Source organism: Pinus tabuliformis, chromosome 8 (assembly GCF_031772625.1).
Source record: "Pinus tabuliformis cultivar Carrire ecotype Pingquan chromosome 8, CPIR1, whole genome shotgun sequence".
NCBI lineage: Eukaryota > Viridiplantae > Streptophyta > Pinopsida > Pinales > Pinaceae > Pinus > Pinus tabuliformis.
Genome location: NC_142294.1, coordinates 541,455,738 through 541,476,960, shown reverse-complemented (window position 1 = coordinate 541,476,960; position 21,223 = coordinate 541,455,738). Strand labels below are relative to the sequence as shown.

The following is a 21,223-nucleotide window of genomic DNA, read 5'->3' as shown; positions in this document are numbered from 1 at the left end:
TTGGACGACTTTCCCTTCTTTATATGTCCTCAACAATTATGCTTCCAATTATATCAATGGCTACAACTTAAGCGAAAGCCTATTACCTAAACGTGGATGGCTATAGAAGGGATACCAAAGATCTAAAAAGAGAAATAATGTGATTGTGCAGTTTAAATGCTATTGAGAAATCAGAGAAAAGTTATGGGTAAATGTTGCTTCCAATAGCTACAACTTAAGCTAAAGGCTATTACCTAAACGTGGATGTCTATAGAAGGGATGCCAAAGATCTAAAAATAGTGTGATTGTGCTAGTTTAAATGTTAATGAAAAATCAGAGAAAAGTTATTGGGAAATGTTACGAGTACATTCGTGTTGGTAACATTTAAACTAACACATTAGTACTATCATTCCCAGGAACTTTTCTCTAGGATTTTTCTCAACATCTATGACTTATGCACAGTCAAACATGACTTCCAGACGTCGTGTTATGTTGCAGGTCAGAACGTTCATCCACATTCAGCTTAAAGACTCATCATCCATTCTCCAAGGCAAGGATCTTCACAAAGTCCTGCATCAACGATGAACATGACCAATTCACAGGTTATTAAGTCAACCACATTTATCGATATATACAGAAGGATCTTCACAGGATCCTTCATCAAGTTCCTGCATCAATGGGGAACATAACCAATTTTGCATCAATGGGGAACATAACCAATTAATCGATATAGTGTTGCACTACAAAGCTCACAATGCCACCAGGGGTGTATTGAAACGATTTGTATTGCTAGCTATCATCTGGCATAAAAACTCTGCAAATTGACAATGCCACTCGGGGTATTGAAACGATTCGTATTGCCAGCTATCATCTGGCATACAGACTCCACCGAAATTTAGATGCTGGATTGTTGAGATTGCAACAAGATGATGGAGCTTAGTGAAAAGAGTCGCCTTCACTAAGTGGGCCCGCAGGCTATTTTTGGCGCAAGTCTATTTTTAGACTATGTCTATTTTTAGACATATGGATCATGTCTATGTTTATGGATGATTGATCAAGTTGGGAAAATAGATGGACTTCTATTTTTGATGAAAGTGTGAGTGATCACAGTGTGAGTGATCAAGTCTATTTTTAGACTGGCTGTCAAAAATAGAAAAGTCAAATATTATTATCTCACAATAATATTTGGACTATAAACTTAATCTTATTCTCTTGGAGCACTTCAGTTTGAGCTACGGAAGTGGCACATGCAGCTGTCAGAAGGAAATTCGTTTTTCTTATGAGTCAGTTGAGTTGTTGCATGCATGACTTCAGTTAGAACTCAAGTGAGTTGAGTTTAGTGGACTGGAGGTACAGTTGATGGAGTTGTGTTCAGTTTAACTTAGTTAAACTGGTTGTAGTTAGTCTAACTGCAGATAGACTAATGATGAGTTGTTAAACTAATTATTAACTCATAATACAACTAAAGAATACATCAGTTAACTCAGTTGCATGTCAGTGCATGTTCAGTTCAACAGGGACATGTGGTAGAGAATCAGATTGCTATCAGTTGTGACTATAGTTGTGCACCAGATCTTGCACAATCAAAGGATTGAGTATGCCAATGAGTTTGCTCACGTATTTGGCCCGCATTTTAGCCTTTTCTCACGTCCACAAAGAGTGAGTGACTATTTTGCAGGTGAAAATCGAGTTTGGGAAGCAATTCTCATCAGTTCTTGAGCAGGTATTGAGCAGTGGAGGCAGGCAAGCAGTGGAAGAGATTTGGAGATCAGATCTGAGCTGTATTGTGTGTAACAGAGGTGGAGATACTTGTGAGAAGTATTATGCTGTGTAATGTTACATGACTCAATCATTAATATACAGATAGTGTGGGGTTTTTAGCGAGATGCTTTCCCCGTGATACATACTGTGTTAATGTGTGAATGCTCTTGATGTTTTATTGTTATTGATGCTGCTATATTCTTGATCAACGTAGAGGAGCTTATGTATTGTGTATGTTTTCCGCATTAGTACATGATCAGGATAATCTCCATTGAATATGTGTTAAATTATTCAAAATTTCTACATGGTATCAGAGCTAGATGATTTTTAGAAAAAGTTTCTACATGGTATCGGAGCAGTTTGATTTGTAGAAGAGATTTTTACAGGATATCAAGCGAAGGTTGATCGGAAGCAGTTGAGTTTGGAGCTGGTGGAAAATCGAATTTGCAGCAGTGTTGTTGAAATGTCTTTCAACGGATTGCAAATGTTATTCCAAAGCAAGAGCGACCTGGCGCTCAAGGATAAACTCAGTAACAATAAAGGTGAGAATGGATCTTCATCAAAGGTATCTGATGAAGAGAATTGTGCTTTGGCTGCCAAAGCAAAGAAGGGGAAGAACGAGAAAGCTTCTCATTCCGGTGCGAAAGGCAAGAAGCAGGATATGTCCAAGGTGAAGTGTTTTCACTGTCACCAGCATGGACACTATGCCACAAATTGTCCGCAGAAGAAGAAGAACAAGCAAGCTGCTGGATCTGCAGGGGGAGAGGCCTTAGCTTCTCAATTTGAGCTTGATTTTTCATTGATCACATGCTTGGTTTCAAGTGTGATGGGATCAGTGTGGTTCTTGGACAATGGTGCGTCTTTTCACATGACGGGAGATAGAGATTTGTTCTCTGATCTAGAGGACAAAGATCTTGGAGTGCACATCGAGATGGGCGATGATGGTAGATACAGTGCGACCAGTATCGGTACCATTTCCTTTGAGAGGGAGTCTGGTAAACCCTTTGTATTGAAGGAAGTCATGCATGTTCCAGGATTGAAGAAGAATCTCATCTCAGTGGCGATGTTAGAAGACAAGGGGTATGATGTTGTTTTCAGCGAGGGAAAGGCCTTCCTGCGCAGCAAGACAACTGGTGAGACCCGGAAGATAGGGGTTCGAGTGAGGAACCTTTATCAGTTGCATGTAGATGGATGTGCAGCAATGGCAGGCAAGGCAGAAGGATTGGTGAGCCAGGATGATGGCGAGTTGTGGCACAGGAGATTGGGTCACCTTCACCATGGAGCCTTGAAGATACTGCAGCAGATCACTACAGGGCTTCCTAAAGGCACACTTGCGCAGTCAGATCAATGCAAGGGGTGTACTTTGGGGAAGTTTGTGAAAGCCACCTTTCACGAGAAGGATAGTCGCGCCACGATGATCCTTGAGAGAATTCACACAGACGTGTGTGGACCTTTCTCAGTTGCTTCGACAGCAAAACACAGGTATTATGTGATTTTTGTTGATGATTTCTCTCGTAAGTGCTGGATCTTCTTCATGCAGAAGAAGAGCGAGACATATTCAAAGTTCTGTGAATTCAAAGCACTGGTCGAGAAGGAGTCGGGGAAGAAGGTGAAGGCTCTTAGGAGCGATAATGGTGGTGAATACATCTCGGACGAGTTCAAGGATTTCTGCAAGGCAGAAGGGATTCGTAGAGAGCTCATAGCTCCCCATAACCCACAGCAGAACGGGGTAGCTGAGCGGAAGAACAGAACGATTGTGGGTGCTGCACGGGCAATGTTGCATGATCAGGGCCTACCCCTTCACTTGTGGGCGGAAGCATGCAATACAGCAGTGTATGTGCAGAACCGTTGTCCTCATAGGATACTTGGCATGAGTACACCCGAGGAGGCTTATTCTGGTAAGAAGCCTGATCTTTCTCATTTGAGGATTTTTGGTGCTAACGTTTACATGCATGTGACGAAGGATGCCAGAAAGAAGTTGGAACCGACTGCAAAGGTTGGGATATTTGTGGGGTACACTGATACGCCCCACAACTATCGTGTGTATTTGCCAGACAGTGGTAAAACTGTTGTGCGACGGGATATAAAATTTCAGGAGGAGAAAGCCATGAAGTGTTCGCTTGAGAGGGAGCTACACTTGCATGCAGATGAGGAGCTATTAGTTCCTAAGGATGAGCTTCAGGACGTGGATCAGCCACAGGACGAGGTTCATGGAGTGGAAGAGACCACTCATGCAGCGCCAACCATCAGAGGGCGAAAGCGCTTGACAGAAGCTGAGCGACTGGCTCAAGATGCAGAGAAAGTTGTAGGACCACCTACAGCCCAACGCAGGCAGAGACAGTCACCTGATCGGTACACTGGATACATGGCTCTTATGAGCAAGTGTGTTGTGACTGAGCCATCCTCTTTCGAGGAAGCTGTGGAGGATCCCGCATGGGTAGACGCCATGGTGGAAGAGTATGATTCTATTGTCAGAAACAGTGCATGGGAGATTGTTCCTAGACCGGAAGGGAAATCAGTGGTAGGTTCGAGATGGATCTACAAAGTTAAGCAGGCAGCTGACGGGAGTGTGGAGAAGTACAAGGCAAGATTTGTTGCCCGAGGCTTTTCACAGATTGAGGGGATCGATTATGAGGAGACCTTTGCACCTGTCGCAAGGTATTCTTCCATACGGACGATTCTTGCTCTCTCAGCGCAGATGGGATGGCACATTCATCAGATGGATGTGAAGACTGCGTTCCTCAACGGAGTCATTGAGGAGGAGGTGTACATTGAGCAACCCGAAGGCTTTGAAGTCTTCAGCAGCGAGTCGCATGTGTGCAGGCTCAAGAGAGCGCTGTATGGGTTGAAGAAAGCACCACGTGCTTGGTACACACGGATAGACAGCTATTTCACAGGACTTGGATTCTCCAAGAGCGAGGCGGATCCGAACCTATACCAGATTGTGGTGGAGGGTAAGTTGCTTATCATTGTACTGTATGTTGATGATTTGATTCTAACGGGTGATGAGCTGTTGATACTGTCATGCAAGAAGGATCTTGCTACAGAGTTTGAGATGAAGGATTTGGGCCTCCTTCACTATTTCCTAGGATTGGAAATATGGCAGCGCAGTGGTGGACTGTTTGTTTCTCAGGGCAAGTATGCTCGGGAGATACTGGAGAAGTTCAACATGCATGGCTGCAAGCCTGTTGATACTCCTCTTCCTGGAGGTTGGAGGAAGGAGGATGCCACTTCGGGAGAAGAAGTGGATGCCACTGTTTATCGACAGTTGGTGGGGTCGCTGATGTATTTGGTCAATACACGACCTGATATATGCTATGCAGTTAACCAGCTTTCACAAGCTATGGTTAAGCCTACCAAGCTCTTCTGGAAGGCGGGCAAGCATGTATTGCGCTACTTGAGAGGCACATCGGGATATCGTTTGTGGTACAGACAGGAGGATGAGGTGAAGCTATGTGGCTTCACGGATGCAGATTGGGTAGGGAGCCCAACGGACAGAAAGAGCACATCAGGAGGGGTCTTCAGTATCGGATCGACAGTAGTTTCTTGGTACAGCAGGAAGCAGAGATCTGTGTGGATGAGGATGATCTTGGTCGGGTTTTTCGGGTCCAAGCACATCAGGTACCATCATATCAGAGATTGTGTGCAGCGGAGGATCATGTTACTTTCGTACATTCCAACGGAGGATCAGGATGCTGATATTCTGACGAAGGCTCTCACCAGGAGCAAATTTGAGTACCACCGAGGCAGGATAGGGGTTGCTGATAATCCATATCTTGTCGAGAGGGAGTGTTGAGATTGCAACAAGATGATGGAGCTTAGTGAAAAGAGTCGCCTTCACTAAGTGGGCCCGCAGGCTATTTTTGGCGCAAGTCTATTTTTAGACTATGTCTATTTTTAGACATATGGATCATGTCTATGTTTATGGATGATTGATCAAGTTGGGAAAATAGATGGACTTCTATTTTTGATGAAAGTGTGAGTGATCACAGTGTGAGTGATCAAGTCTATTTTTAGACTGGCTGTCAAAAATAGAAAAGTCAAATATTATTATCTCACAATAATATTTGGACTATAAACTTAATCTTATTCTCTTGGAGCACTTCAGTTTGAGCTACGGAAGTGGCACATGCAGCTGTCAGAAGGAAATTCGTTTTTCTTATGAGTCAGTTGAGTTGTTGCATGCATGACTTCAGTTAGAACTCAAGTGAGTTGAGTTTAGTGGACTGGAGGTACAGTTGATGGAGTTGTGTTCAGTTTAACTTAGTTAAACTGGTTGTAGTTAGTCTAACTGCAGATAGACTAATGATGAGTTGTTAAACTAATTATTAACTCATAATACAACTAAAGAATACATCAGTTAACTCAGTTGCATGTCAGTGCATGTTCAGTTCAACAGGGACAGGTGGTAGAGAATCAGATTGCTATCAGTTGTGACTATAGTTGTGCACCAGATCTTGCACAATCAAAGGATTGAGTATGCCAATGAGTTTGCTCACGTATTTGGCCCGCATTTTAGCCTTTGCTCACGTCCACAAAGAGTGAGTGACTATTTTGCAGGTGAAAATCGAGTTTGGGAAGCAATTCTCATCAGTTCTTGAGCAGGTATTGAGCAGTGGAGGCAGGCAAGCAGTGGAAGAGATTTGGAGATCAGATCTGAGCTGTATTGTGTGTAACAGAGGTGGAGATACTTGTGAGAAGTATTATGCTGTGTAATGTTACATGACTCAATCATTAATATACAGATAGTGTGGGGTTTTTAGCGAGATGCTTTCCCCGTGATACATACTGTGTTAATGTGTGAATGCTCTTGATGTTTTATTGTTATTGATGCTGCTATATTCTTGATCAACGTAGAGGAGCTTATGTATTGTGTATGTTTTCCGCATTAGTACATGATCAGGATAATCTCCATTGAATATGTGTTAAATTATTCAAAATTTCTACATGGATGAGGATAGTGGTCACATAGGTTAACCAAATGAAACCATTAGATTCCAATCAGCTTTACACATGGTGAAATAAATAATACTTAAATTGAATATGTTATTATTAGTCCCTGCCATCTGGCAATGGCCAAGGACTATAATAATCGGAACGGATGAACTTAACATTAATTGAGCTGTTTGCTACTGCCATTTGATCGAGTATAATGAAAGTCTTTGGATGAATAGTCATTTACAGTCTTATTTGGCCTCTTCCCGAGGCCAGAGGCGGAAAGCATATATTATCTTGGGTTTGTGTTATTCATTTTTTGGACCTATTAGACTAATGTTAGACTAATGCTAACATTAGTCTCCCAATGTAAAATGCTTGCTAGCTAGCTCCCGGGTACATCCTTATTCCAGTACATCCCGCTGTGACTAATGGGCTTTCTTGCCCTCTTGCCACCTGTTGTCACGTGTTGCTGCTTATTCTCTGCTTATTCTCTAAAGTTGCCACCTGTTGCTACTGTGTCTAATGTAGTGTTGTTGCATGTCACTGTTGTTCCTCCTTTCCATTTCCATTACTATGGCAAGTTCATAGGATCTGTGTCCCCTGATGAGGTTCCAGGATCTATCTGAGCTTCCAATTCCTGCAAAATTATCAATATTCTAAGACAACTGCTCAGCCTGAGTTCTGTTCAAGTCCTCCAACTGCTCCGCCTGAGTTCTACTGAGTCCTCCCTCTGCTCCTTTCCATTAATCTTGGGAAAGTTTCCCTTATTTTCTGGATGGAAAATCTTTGAGGGGACACCATCTATAGCATCTGCGATTTCCAGTCCGAAAATAGTGTCTTCAAGGATTTCTGTCAGGTATTAATTGAAGATTTTTGTCAGGTATTTTGCATTTCGTTTAACTTGAATTAAACATGGGTTCAATATTCAATGGGAAAATGTTGTAACTTTGGGAAAAAAATTAAGCACTCACCGTATCTTGACAACGCGCTGAAAAATCCAATGTTTCCCTTACTATCATTTCACCGAGGTGCAAGTCATGCGCACAAATTCATTTAATGAGTGCCCTTTGTAGGTTACAGCTCCAGTGACCTGTAAAAGGAAAAATATATAATTTTTCTGTAAGAAGTAGAGTCACATATGAAAACTTGTCAAATATTGATGCACTAAAATATAGACAATGAAAAAATTGGGCACATTTGAGAGTAAAAAACAATGTCGAATTTCTTAAGCCATATATTTAAAACTTGGATGGAATTTCTTACAATATTACTTTACTAGAATAGATCCTAAACTTACTGTGAGATCATGATCAGGATTCCCAGTTAGAGTTGTTTGCAACGTATTTTTTCCAGCAACGGTTCAATGATGTTTCATGATAATGGAGATTGTCTCTGAAACGGCTGGGCTGTCTAGGAATAAAGGGCATATGAAAAACTTACCTAGAAGGCTTGATGATGACACTGATATCATGGATGATTGTTAGAGTCATCCTCTTTGACGGCAAGATCTTCGGCAAGATCTTCATGTAGTTAAGAAATCCCTGCACAATAACACCATATTTTATGCGGTCAAATGTCAAGTTGTCAATATCAATCTTACCTCATGTCAATAGGATGTTTAATCTTAAACGGTTGCCATTAGAGAGTCTTGGATCTCTCTGCTCTTCTCTAAAGGCATAGAATTTGTTGCCCCGGATCTCGCTGATGTTCTTTGAAAGCACTATGTACACGTGCTTAGGCATGAGCCTCCACTCTTTGCACGGTGACACTCACCACTAACAGCGCAAAGAAAGCCATTGACTTAAGCCATTCAAAGAATTTGTTCACTCACTTCACATATAAGTCGTTCACAGCATCACCTACCTACTCCCAAGTCATTAACTGCACGAAGCCATTCAAAGAAAGTTGTTCAAATAAGCCATTAACTCAAGTGGTTCACCCACGGCACACAGAAAGTGGTTCACCCGCTGCGCACAGAAGCCATTCATTCACTGCATGAATTGTGCCATTGGGATTTTCCATTGGGACTTGGATGAACCCAGAACAGGAAGAAGAGGAAGATATATCAGCAGATGGGAATTGTGCCATTGGGATTTGCATGAACGGATGCACAGTAATAATAAGAGAAAATGGTGAGCGAGCGACGAGGCAGATCGATCATGGCACGCAGATGAGTCGATTAAATGAATCTGAAAGATGGTTTGAAAGATGGTTTACATGATGGTTTAAGTGAGCGTAGATCTTAGGGTGCAGGTAAGGTGACACTTGGTATCCATGCGGTAGCATGAAGTCCGGCTGCGATGACTTTTATATATTTATATATTTTAATTGTCATATTATTTTATTTAATAGTTTTTTATATAACTTTTAATTATTCATTTTTTCTTTTTATTACTAGCCTGTTTATTACCACGTCTAGTATTGTTCTCTTCTTTCTTTTTGGAATACATATTTCTGCAAAACCAAGAATCGAGGTTAGCATTTACAAATTGAACGCTTTTATCTGTTGGGCTTGAATGGGCTTCTGGTGGCTCTGATGTGTCTATGCTTAATTATACTTGTCAATGGCTCTGGTGATGATTCAAGATGAAGGTTTGAAGGGAATCAAAATGCTTCAATCCCTTCAACTGTTGCTGCCCCAAGAAAAGATACCGCTGATGCAAGAAAATCGATCTGGAATTTGAGAATTCTGTATGCACTACCATCTTCCCTCATTGTTTTTGTGCTTGACATTCTTAGATACCCAGGCCCCAGCTAATCAAGATTTCACGGCATGATTAGAAAACAGGCTTTAAGCAGTAGCATTTGACCAAGTCTACGCATATACAGAGGCGGTTGAAGAATCATAGCGCGCACCAGCACTTCGTCCAACACCCTTTATTATTATATCGATATCCATAACCTATTTAGCAAGTGGTTGCTGATTCGATTCATACCCAATGGACTCAGTTGATCTTGACCTAGTTGGCCTAGAAGTAGCAGGGGTTTCCCAATTTGGTTTCAAGCATCGTCGGATTCATTCAGGGTGGGTATTTTTCATTCTTACTAGAACCTTTTCAATTCCATTTAATTTTTTCAGAACATCAATCAGGGTTTTCCTCTAATATTGAAGGTTTTTGAGGTTGATTTGTAATGCAGAGAGCAGTTGAAGAGGCAGCTAAGGAAGCCAGTTTTAAAAATTTGGCAGCTTTCATCTATGTTGCAATTCTTCCCCTCAGTAAGAGTCACTTTTCATTTTCATCTTTAAGTGGCAGCTTATCAGAAAGCCTTTGGGGTTTTCTTGTTTATTGATTGGGGTTTTCTTGTATTTTTAAAGTTAAGATGATATCGAAGAGCCAACCGAGATTGCTTCTTCGTACTCTTGTAATGTGTGTGCAGTTCTCACCGAAATTTTGGTAACTAAAAATCCAACCCTCTTTATGGCGCACGAAATCATAAAAAAATATTAGTAACGGAAATTTGTGTTCATAGAAATTCTCACGACCATGCAAAATCATAAAAATGGTTGTAGTGGAAATTTCTGTTCATGGAAATTCTCATAGCTTAATTGTTCGTAAACAAAATTTCTTGGGAAGCAAAGCTGGTAAGTTTAGCACAAATGGTGCAATCGCTCAGTCTCTGTAATAGAAAAGCACAAGCCATTGGTAAGCAACCCTGGTGAGTTCGCCAACACTAGTATTTGCATAAATCTGAATCCTACTATCTGCTTGCATTAGATATGAGCCTGGAGTGAACTGTATATATTAGCTAATCGGGTGAATTGGGTGTATTAACTAATTTCATTGAGGCATTGATAGTTTTCTGGAGTGAACTGTGTATTATGTGTATTAGCTAATCTCAAAGTAGATAGTTTTCTGGAGTGAATTGTGTATTAGAAAATCTGTTTTTAAACATGACTAACCATGGCAAAATTAGTTAGTAGTTGATTCACTTATCTCCCGCTCTTCACTGTATTCTTGAAGTTGGGCAAAACAAGTTAAATTAATAGCTTTTGGTCAACAGGAAGGGTTTTAAATATTTAATACATTATCGGCCAGTGTCTGAATTTATTGTGGTAGAGATTACTTAATAGATCTCTTAATTTAAGCGTCAGTGCTTCCAAATCAGGGAAAATTTAGCTGGATTCTGATCCAGTTATTTCCAATCTTTTCACAATGTTTTGAAAACAGAGAAAGCCAAGTACATTTAATAGTTTTTTGTTGGTGAAAGGGGTTTAAAGGAATATCTGGCCAGTATTTTGATGAACATAGTGGCAGAAATTAGCTGACAAGTGACAAGATTTGTGCACATTTCAACTTTTGGAGTTATTTGGTCTTAATTTACTTTATTGATGTTTGGTTGAGGCTGCAATATTAATTATATGTTTGTATGGTGGATGTCAGGATTATGTACCAACTGTTTTTGATAACTTCAGTGCAAATGTTGTGGTGGATGGCAACACAGTGAACCTTGGCCTGTGGGATACAACAGGTACTAATGGTGGAATCAGACTTCTTTTGCAAGATTTGCTTGTTCGTGGGTTGTCTCTGTTTAAAGACATTCTATATTTCATGTTAAACTGTAGGATACATTTTTTTTCCCTAGATGTGTTTTCTTGGGTTTAAAGTTCTTAAACAGTCATTTTCTGTGCATTGCTAGTTATTGCAAAGAGTAACCATTCTAGGAGTTTAGATTTTAGGTTTTTTCTGGAACAGGTCAAGAGGACTACAATAGATTAAGACCTCTGAGCTACAGGGGAGCAGATGTTTTTATTCTGACATTTTCTCTTATTAGCAAGCCAAGCTATGAGAATATTACCAAAAAGGTTTGTTTTATGTGGATTGTGCTTTATGCAATCTTATTTCCTCTTTGGGTTTTGTTTGAAATAACTTCTGAGAAGACACATTTTTTCCACCCAAACAAATATAATATCTTGAAAGTTTGATGTGAGGATGTCTTGTTTACTAGAATGGTTGTCTAACATCAGTTTCACAATGGCTGTGCAGTGGCTTCCTGAACGGAGGCATTTTGCACCCGGTGTTCCAATAGTTATCGTTGGAACTAAACTAGGTAAACGATCCTTTCCTTTGTTACATATTTTTAATTCAAAACATTTCCAAGCTAGAAAAATGTTTCCAGAAGGTTTTTCCTGCTTACTAAAGTAAGTGTTTGAATCCACATTTTCCATTCTTATAAAATGCATTAACATTTACACCAAATGACAAGCAGATGTGCATAAATTGATATCCTATAAGTTAGACTAGTAATATATTAACTAGAACATCTCAGCTTTATGATTTCTATGTCATTGTATATTGTATTCCGAATGGCTGGGCTTTATGAATTCTATGGAAATGTATATTGTATTCAGAACTTCTCAACTTTATGATTTCTGAAAGCTTATAAAATCTGTATTAGTTTACGTGCATGATAAAGTACTCAATGCTTGGTGCATCAGAAAGATGTTACAGCTTCTCCTGAGTTTTTATGGCTTGCTCAATAAAGTCCTTGCTTTTCAATTTGGTATCTCTGTGCTTGTCATCGTCTGCCCAGCGCTAGCAACATTGGCATCAACCATTTCAGCTAAGCCCTCAGGACTTATTTTATTCTGGTAACAGGGAAAGCTTAAATTTAATGTTTTTTGGTGGGCAGAAAGGGTTTTAACTTCTAAGGTATTTTTTGGCTGGAATTGAATTAATTTTGAAACAAAATTATATTGCAGAATTTAAATTGTAGGCTTTATCAAGTCAGGGAAAAATTAGTTAGCAGTTGATTCACTTATCTCCCGCTCTTCACTGTACTCTTGAAGTTGGGAAAAACAAGTTAAATCAATAGCTTTTTGCCAATAGGAAGGGTTTTAAATATTTAATACATTATCGGCCAGTGTCTGAATTTCTTGTGGCAGAGATTACTTAATAGATCTCTTAATTTAAGCGTCAGTGCTTCCAAATCAGGGAAAATTTAGCTGGATTCTAATCCAGTTATTTCCAATCTTTAGGTAAGCTTGGGCATTGCCCAGAGAGTTCACAAAGATTTGTAAAAACACTATAAAATAATCAAAGGATATGGAGTAATCCTTGTAGTATATTAAACACATATAACCACAGCTTGGCCATTTTATGTAAATTCTGCTTTCCATCTATAGAACCCTATGCTTATGCACAGTGGAGTTATGGGTATGTATCTTCCCCTCATTACTTCCACTCTTTCCCTTTATAGATTGCCATATCGCTGACTGTCATATCCTTTCTTCTGTGCAACGAGAAGTTCAAGCCTATCACACTCAACTGCCAAAACCTCACTTGCAATCTAACACCAAGATTTTATTTGAGATTTGCCTCTGATGTCAGATACATCTTAAATTTCTGATTTACTTTTCCCGTCACATACATCATTTCATATGCCATCTGCCTCCGATGTTAGATAGATCACTTAATTTCACCGATTGCTCACTTAACTGCACCGATTGCATATCAAATTCCGCACCTTCCATCTTGCAACATTGAAATGGTAACTTTTTTGTTTTATGGTGATCATTAAACACCGGTTTGCTCCAATAAATGCTCTTCATATCGAATTATATCCTCTCCAATCTGATCTTGAAGTATTTCAACTCCATTTGAAATTAGTCCGTATATGTATTTATTTCTGCACCTGTCATAAATTTATCCCGCATTCAAGTGTTCTGATCTTGCACGGCTTTCCCTATTTGTTTGTACAACACTTTTCGGTTGCATCTCTTTTAGCACATAGGTTCCAAAAACGCTCGTTCCACGAGGTTTAACAAGCCTATACAAACATCCATTACCCATTGTCTTTCAATCTTTTCAAATGATTACCTCTTGCTTCCAGTAAAATATTCTCAAAAACTCAGTTCCATTCACACTTAAAACCAGCTTGCAAACATGTTGAACTCTTTTATAAATTGGCACAACCAATGCCGAATTTCTCGCCTACAAAACAAAAATAATTTCTGCACCTACATATTGACATACATCTCTCTGCTTCACATAACATGGAATTCATTAGCATAAGCCAACTTACTCAACTGGCAGCATTGTTTCTCTTAGCACTTGTTCTCATGACTCTTCTGATTATGGACATCATAAAAGTAGAAGCACAAAGAAAAAAGAAACCAATATATAGACTCTAACAATAACATCTCGAACGAGGAGCATAGGAATCTACGGCAAGTACTCGGCTATTAGACTATCTAGAGGAGCATACGAATCTACAACAAGTACTTGGCTATTAGACTATCCATCTACTACTTCTGCCTCTACAGCATCCTTGCTAGGGAATAGAAATAAGTGGCTTTTGGGTTCAATTCTTTTCCTTCTTCTGGCTATGGGTTTGCACAATGATTATGGAGTATATTTGAGTTACAGCTCACATTTTTTAGGAGAGATTGTCAAAATTCTGAATCTCAGGCCTATTTTTGCATTATTTTATGTGTTGTCTTAATTCTCGTCTTCCTTCTCTGTTACAGGTATTATTGTTATGCTGCTTATTGTAGTGCTCCTGGTCATTGTGCTGGTGGTTATACTTATTATGCCTTTTTTATGCTTGGCCTGCCCTTTATGGATGAAGCTGCTGGAAATCATGCTCGCTTCACTGGTGCTTCTTTTCATTATCCTGGTTAGACTTGTGCTTATGGGGCTGCTTGAAATCATGTTTATGCTTGAACTACTACTTCCGGTGAAACCACTAGTGCTTATGGTTGTGCTGGTTATGCTGCTTGTCCTGGAAATACTTTTGCTGCAAGCCATTAGGCTGGGACGACTTTTGCTGCTGAGAATGCTGGGAATTATGCTGGGAATTCTTATGCTGCCGGTTCCACTGTTTATGCTGGGAATCCCGTGTAAACTTATGATGTTGGGACTGCTACTCTTGGTACTCCTGAACAAACTGGTGCTGCTTAGAATTCCCTTTCAACTTATGCTCATTGGAATTAGATTGAAATTTTTATGCAGGAACTGCTCCGGGAACTGCTTAGAATAAGGTGCCAGTTTCACTGCTTATGCTTACAGTTCACATTTTTTAGGAGAGATTGTCAAAATTCTGAATCTCAGGCCTATTTTTGCATTATTTTACGCGTTGTCTTAATTCTCGTCTTCGTTCTCTATGACAGGTATTATTGTTATGATGCTTATTGTAGTGCTCCTGGTCATTGTGCTGGTGGTTATACTTATTATGCTTTTTTTATGCTTGGCCCGCCCTTTATGGATGAAGCTGCTGGAAATCATGCTCGCTTCACTGGTGCTTCTTTTCATTATCTTGGTAGGACTTGTGCTTATGGGGCTGCTTGAAATCATGTTTATGCTTGAACTACTACTTTCGGTGAAACCACTAGTGCTTATGGTTGTGCTGGTTATGCTGCTTGTCCTGGAAGCTGCAAGCCATTAGGCTAGGACGACTTTTGCTGCTGAGAATGCTGGGAATTATGCTGGGAATTCTTAGGCTGCCGGTTCCACTATTTATGCTGGGAATCCCGTGTAAACTTATGATGTTGGGACTGCTACTCTTGGTACTCTGAACAAACTAGTGCTACTTAGAATTCCCTTTCAACTTATGCTCATTGGAATTAGATTGAAATTCTTATACAGGAACTGCTCCGGGAACTGCTTAGAATAAGGTGCTAGTTTCACTGCTTATGCTTAGACTGGTTATGTTGGGAATGAGAATTATGGGAATGAAGCTGCTTCTGCTGATGAAACTTCTTGTCCTACTACACAGTCACATGACGGGACTTGCTGCGATGCAGCCCTCCTTGCTTCATTTGAAACTGAAAAGTCGTTAAAATATTTTCCATAATGAAATTATGTATTATACGAAGCCTTGAAACCATATATTGTTCATTCTTTTATTAACTATCACAAGGTTGATATATGTGGAAAACATATATCAATCACATGTACAACTTTAGTAAATGTGTTTCAAAATCTGAGATAAACTTTAATGATATAGATTTAGGTGATGGATGAGGCTAGTGATCACACAGGTTAATCAAATGAAACCATTAGATTCCAATCAGGTTAACAAATTATGAAATAAATAATACTTCAATTGAATAGGTTATTATCTCATTTGAAATTAAAAAGCCATTAAAATATTTTCCATAGATTATGTATTATACTAAACCTTGGAAAATCATATACTATTCATTTTTTTATTAAACTATTATTCGGTTGATATATGTGGAAAACTCATATCAATCACATGTATAATTTTAGTAAATATGGTTATGGTTGAAAACTCAGATAAACTTTAATGATATAGATTTAATATTAATATTAATATAATATTTATATTTATATTGATTAATAATAATAATAATAATCATTATTATTATTATTATTATTATTATTATTATTATTATTTTTTAGGTTAGATTTTACACTTTTATGATTCATAAAAATTTTGATTATTTTTATTAATTAATATTACTATTATTATTTTAATGTTAATTTAATTTTACAGTATTATTAATTAATATATCTTAATAGTAATGAAAGGTGGAATATCCAAATTAAGAACTTCAGATCAATAATTAATAAATAATATTTAATAAAAATAATTAAATAATTAGTAATTAATAATTAATATTTAATAAAAATAATTAAATAATTATTAATTAATTAATTAATATTATTAATATTTTAATTAATTAATATTATTAATCAATAATATAAAATTATTTTCAAGTCTTTTTAGCAAAATACATTGAGGATGGGCTCTTTCCCAAATCTCACATCTCACTCCGTTGATTGTGCCCTATGCTAGGGGATGAGACATGCTAAAAATTTCCAGTGAGCTTAAGGTTGGTGTGGCTCAGGTGCGGTTAGATACCCCTAAGTTGTGGCTTCTCAACCCACAGTCAAGCCTAAAGGATCACAAACAACTTGAAAAACAAAAAGAAATATTATTATATTTATTGTTAATTAATTAGACAAAATAACTCTTAACATGTGGTGAAAAAATAATATTTAAAAAATAATTCAAAAATTATTTTCATATCATACATTAGATTATATATTAGATGAAGTCTTAGAAATCAAATCTTATCATTTCATTTATTAAAAAAATCAAAATTACTCATGTCCAATGACAATATACTCAAATCCTTTTACTTAAATACAAAATTTATTAGATTTTTATATAAAAATTAATTAAAAATTCCATCAAATTTATTAGAAACAAAAAATGAAAATGACCCAAATATACAATAAATTTTCGTGTCCAAACATATATATAAAGTTAAATGTGGGATATATAAGTTCAAAGGCAAATTAGTGATACCTAATAACACTATTTGCAAGCAAGTTATAAAGTATCACGCGATAGTACAAGCAATATACTACATATTATTGCATCAAGCCACGAAGAAAAGTTTCATGATATCCCGCGAAATACTACGATGCACCATAAATCTCATATTCTCCACGATCCTGCACAGTGATAGCTTCTTTAACTTTACCCAGAATAAGGCATCCAAAAATAACAATTATTTAGTCAGCTGTCCGCCTTGCAGTAATGAGCAGCTTGCATAGTTCTCAAGTCAATAATCAATAAAAATGAGAAGCTAGCACACTCTAGCACGGAGCTTTGATTTTGTAGCAGCTTGACCCGTTCAATTCTTCTCCCCGGATTGAGCTATAGGTACGACATGCCCGGCCACAAACTGTAATATATTGAATACTAAAATACAACGTGACGATGGTATTTGCTGATAATATGGCACAGCATGGGAAGTTCTTAGTTGGGCCTTGAATCTGGACAACTTATATCAATTAATTTTTTTAAGTGGGAGGGGTTGAATTTGAACTTTTCTTTTTAACGGAGAATGGTGAGAATAGGGAGATTTGCATTTGTTATTAAGAAAATTTTGGATGAGTTAGTGAGGCCGTGTCTCTCACCAGAAATGTGACAAAGATTTGCATGGAATAGATAGACAGATTTGCATTTGTTCTTATGAAATTTGGGATGAATTAGTAAAACTGTGACTCTACTCTTGAGCTAAAACATCATCTCACCATTTTCGTTAAACGTGATAAATACATGAAATATTTCAATATATTTAATACATACTAAATATATACTCGAACCTAAAACACAATCTCACCTGCCTCGTTAAACGTGACAAATAAATGGAACATTTCACTACTATATATTTAGTATATGTCATAGTAGAAAATAATGCTGTAGCTTAAAAGTTATGTGTTTTTTGGAAAGTTATGGAAATTTGGGTTATATTTTGAAAAAAAGTTTTTGATGGTGCTGAATCTATTTCCCCTATTAAAAATATGATTCAAATATTGTATCTATAATTTTCTTTTTAATTTTTTTTTCCCTGGATTCTAACCACTTTTAACCAAATAATTCTTCTGCTTCCGTAAACAACTTCCAAGATAATAATGGGGTTCAAATTAGTGGTAGAAATATAACAGCTTTGGATAAACTCTTCAAACTAATCACACGCTATAATATAAAATAATCTACTAAACCTAAGTCAACCAAAACATGCATATTTAATTTCGATGACAGAGAACAAGAATATGTGACGTGTTTTAAAAACATTATAAAAACCACACCTCCACGTTATATCTCTTTAGTGTTCTTTTGTTTGTTCACGTTATATCTCTGATACAAAGTCGTAGTTTTCCTTTGTTTCCTCGACGAAGGAGGGCATCCTTCTTTGTATTCCCTATTTCAGAATATTATTCTGAAAAAAATTGATTAACAAGAGTGAAGTCAACCAAAATATTTCAAAATGAGCTCAAGTACGCAGGAATGACACAAATGAGATAAGTTGAGAACCCGACAACTCATAAGAATTTGTGTTGCCACCATGAGTTTCTATTTAATTTCGATGAAAGAGGAGTGTATAAGAATCTGTGACGTATGTTAGAGAAACCACGTTCTATATTTGGTATAAAGCAATAGTTTTTTAATATATTTGATTTAATATATTTGATACAAACTGGATGTTTTATTTTTTTAATTTTTGCCAACGATAGAACAACCCGACTAACTTTTCGTGAGAAAACCTTGTAGTAGGTTTATATAACATATATATATATATATATATATATATTGAAAAGAGCTGACATGATTCACGGACAGATATTCTGTATATAAAACTATAAATACTTAGCTTCACATACATGATTCTCAGGTATTCAGTAACGCACTTGACTCTGTTATCTCCCAACTCAGGATTTCGAGTACTAGTTCTGCGAACGATCAACTCCCTGCTGTCATCCAAGGTGAGAATTTCCGTGCCAATAGATAATCTTTCAGGCTTTGTCATTGAGGATTTTGGGTTTATATTTATAAGAAAATTAATGATCGAAATAACTTCATTTTCTCGTGTTATGATGATGTCAGTGTATAGGGAGGTGAAATGGCAAAGTTTCTGTCCCGTCAGGCTGCCCTCTTTACCGTATTATTTTGTGCCTTAGCTAGCGCTACAGTAGGTGACAACCTTGCAGTGGGCTATTACAAATATATTTGTCCAGCGGCGGAACCCATTGTGTTTGGGGTGGTTAAAAGCGCATTCCATAGCTCTCCTGAAATAGCCGCTAAGCTTATACGGTTGCATTTCCACGATTGTTTTGTCAGGGTCAGTATCTGAGTTACTTTTTATAATGTACTCCTCTCAGTTATTACAGTGTAAATGAATAATGTTTTTGAAATATGGATTTGGATCTCCTTCACTTTCAGGGATGCGATGGCTCCGTTCTCATCGACTCCATTTCCGGCCAGTTCGTAGCGGAGAAAGACTCTCCGGCTAACAACCCGAGTCTCGGAGGATTCAACGTGATTGACAACGCGAAAACGCTATTAGAGAAGATCTGCCCAAAGAAGGTGTCCTGTGCAGATATAGTCGCATTTGCGGCTAGAGATAGCGCATTTCTGGTATTCGTCTTAAACATCATACACATCATGACTATTAAATTAATTATAGCAGACCATGACAACAATGCTCAATGCTTACTAATAATGCATCGGAACTGATTGTAGGCATCGCCCATTCGATATCCCCTCTGGTGGGATGTTCCGGCTGGAAGAAAGGATGGAAATATTTCACTAGCTTCCAATATTCCGGGAAATCTGCCTCCACCTACATTCAGTGTAACCCAGCTAACTCAGCTATTTGCATCCAAAGGTCTATCCCAGGACGAGATGGTTACATTGTCAGGTATATTCTGGCACCTGCAAATCATTAACATGTCAACGCCAGTAGATGGTAATAATGGTTGTGTAATAATAGTAGAGTATAATCATGTTCGTGTTGTTTGGGAGAATGCAGGAGCACACACAATTGGTGTTTCTCACTGCACTTCATTCGTGGGTAGGCTCTACAATTTCAACGGCACGAAGACCACAGACCCGTCCCTTGATCCCTCGTATGCTCAGAAACTGAAGCAAAAGTGTCCCCAAGGCAGCCCCAACAACGCCAACACGACCGTGGTCATGGATCCTGAAACGCCATTCATCCTAGACAACTTGTATTACAACGACGTTATAGCTAAACGTGGTTTGTTTACATCCGATGCAACACTGCTTACAAATCCAAACACCAAATCCAGCGTCTTTGGAAACTCGGGCTCTTATAAGCTGGTAGCGTGGCAGAAAAAGTTTGCTGCTGCAATGATAAAAATGGGAGAGATCAGCGTATTGACTGGCACCCAGGGAGGAGTCCACTCCAAATGTAGAGTTGCCAATAGCTAATCAGATTGGAAATTTCAATTTCGTTTGCCTGAGTTTTGCAATATTATTTCTTTATTTCAATTCGAAATGCGCTTGCGCTTCTCCGCAAATAAATTATATGTACTTCTCTCACCGCGTGTATGAACTGCCATGTTCTTCCAATAAAATAATAAATTATCGTAAGTTTTCTTCCGTAGATTTTGGCTTACGAAACGAGGTGGCAAATTGAATTCCTTTAGTGTGGGATATCATATTCATTTACTTCAAACTTGGATATCGTATTCATTTACTTCACACCACATTTGAAGCTCGTTCAAATTCGATAACTAATATGGTTTAATGAAATCGAAATTTCTTTTGGAAAATTAATCCTAACAACCACGTTAAATACACTGAATTTGCCACGTAGATTTTGTTTGGAGGTTGCCCATTTTTGTTTGCATGTTGAAAGACAAATTAAATTAAGTTTTTAGTAGGAATACAAATTTTCCATTTTACAGCATACATCAAGTAATTATTAAGTAATGTATATTTAATGAAGCGTTGGTAAAAAAGTATGGCCAAAAAATCTAGTAGCGATTTGAGACTTTCGTCTGCCCATAAAAATCTTTCACGTGGCTCAGAGTTAAAAGTTGTTTTGAAGACATATTTTTGGGGCGTATTTAAGAGTAAGGAGAAAGTTTTTTTTCTATAGTAAAAAATGGCAGCATCAAGCACAAGTTTGACTAATCTTCAGAAACTTTAATTTAATGGGAAAAATTATGATTATTGAGCTATAACAATAAAGGCTCTGTTTTCTTCTCAAGATAGTTGGGATTTGGTGGAGAATGGTTTTTATGGTTCGGAGTTAAAA

The 21,223-nt window shown here is 37.9% G+C and overlaps 1 long non-coding RNA gene and 1 pseudogene across 1 annotated transcript; both read left to right on the top strand.

Annotated features, from left to right (window-relative positions):
* The first annotated feature begins 9,283 nt into the window (after nucleotides 1-9,283).
* On the top strand, nucleotides 9,284-11,299 carry LOC149236552 (uncharacterized). The gene is made up of 3 exons (XR_016268409.1): nucleotides 9,284-9,703; nucleotides 9,817-9,895; nucleotides 9,995-11,299. It is a non-coding gene; the product is annotated as an uncharacterized LOC149236552 (long non-coding RNA).
* A 7,761-nt stretch (nucleotides 11,300-19,060) lies between these two features.
* Nucleotides 19,061-20,391, top strand: LOC149236551 (peroxidase 5 pseudogene; annotated as a pseudogene).
* The last annotated feature ends 832 nt before the right edge of the window (nucleotides 20,392-21,223 follow it).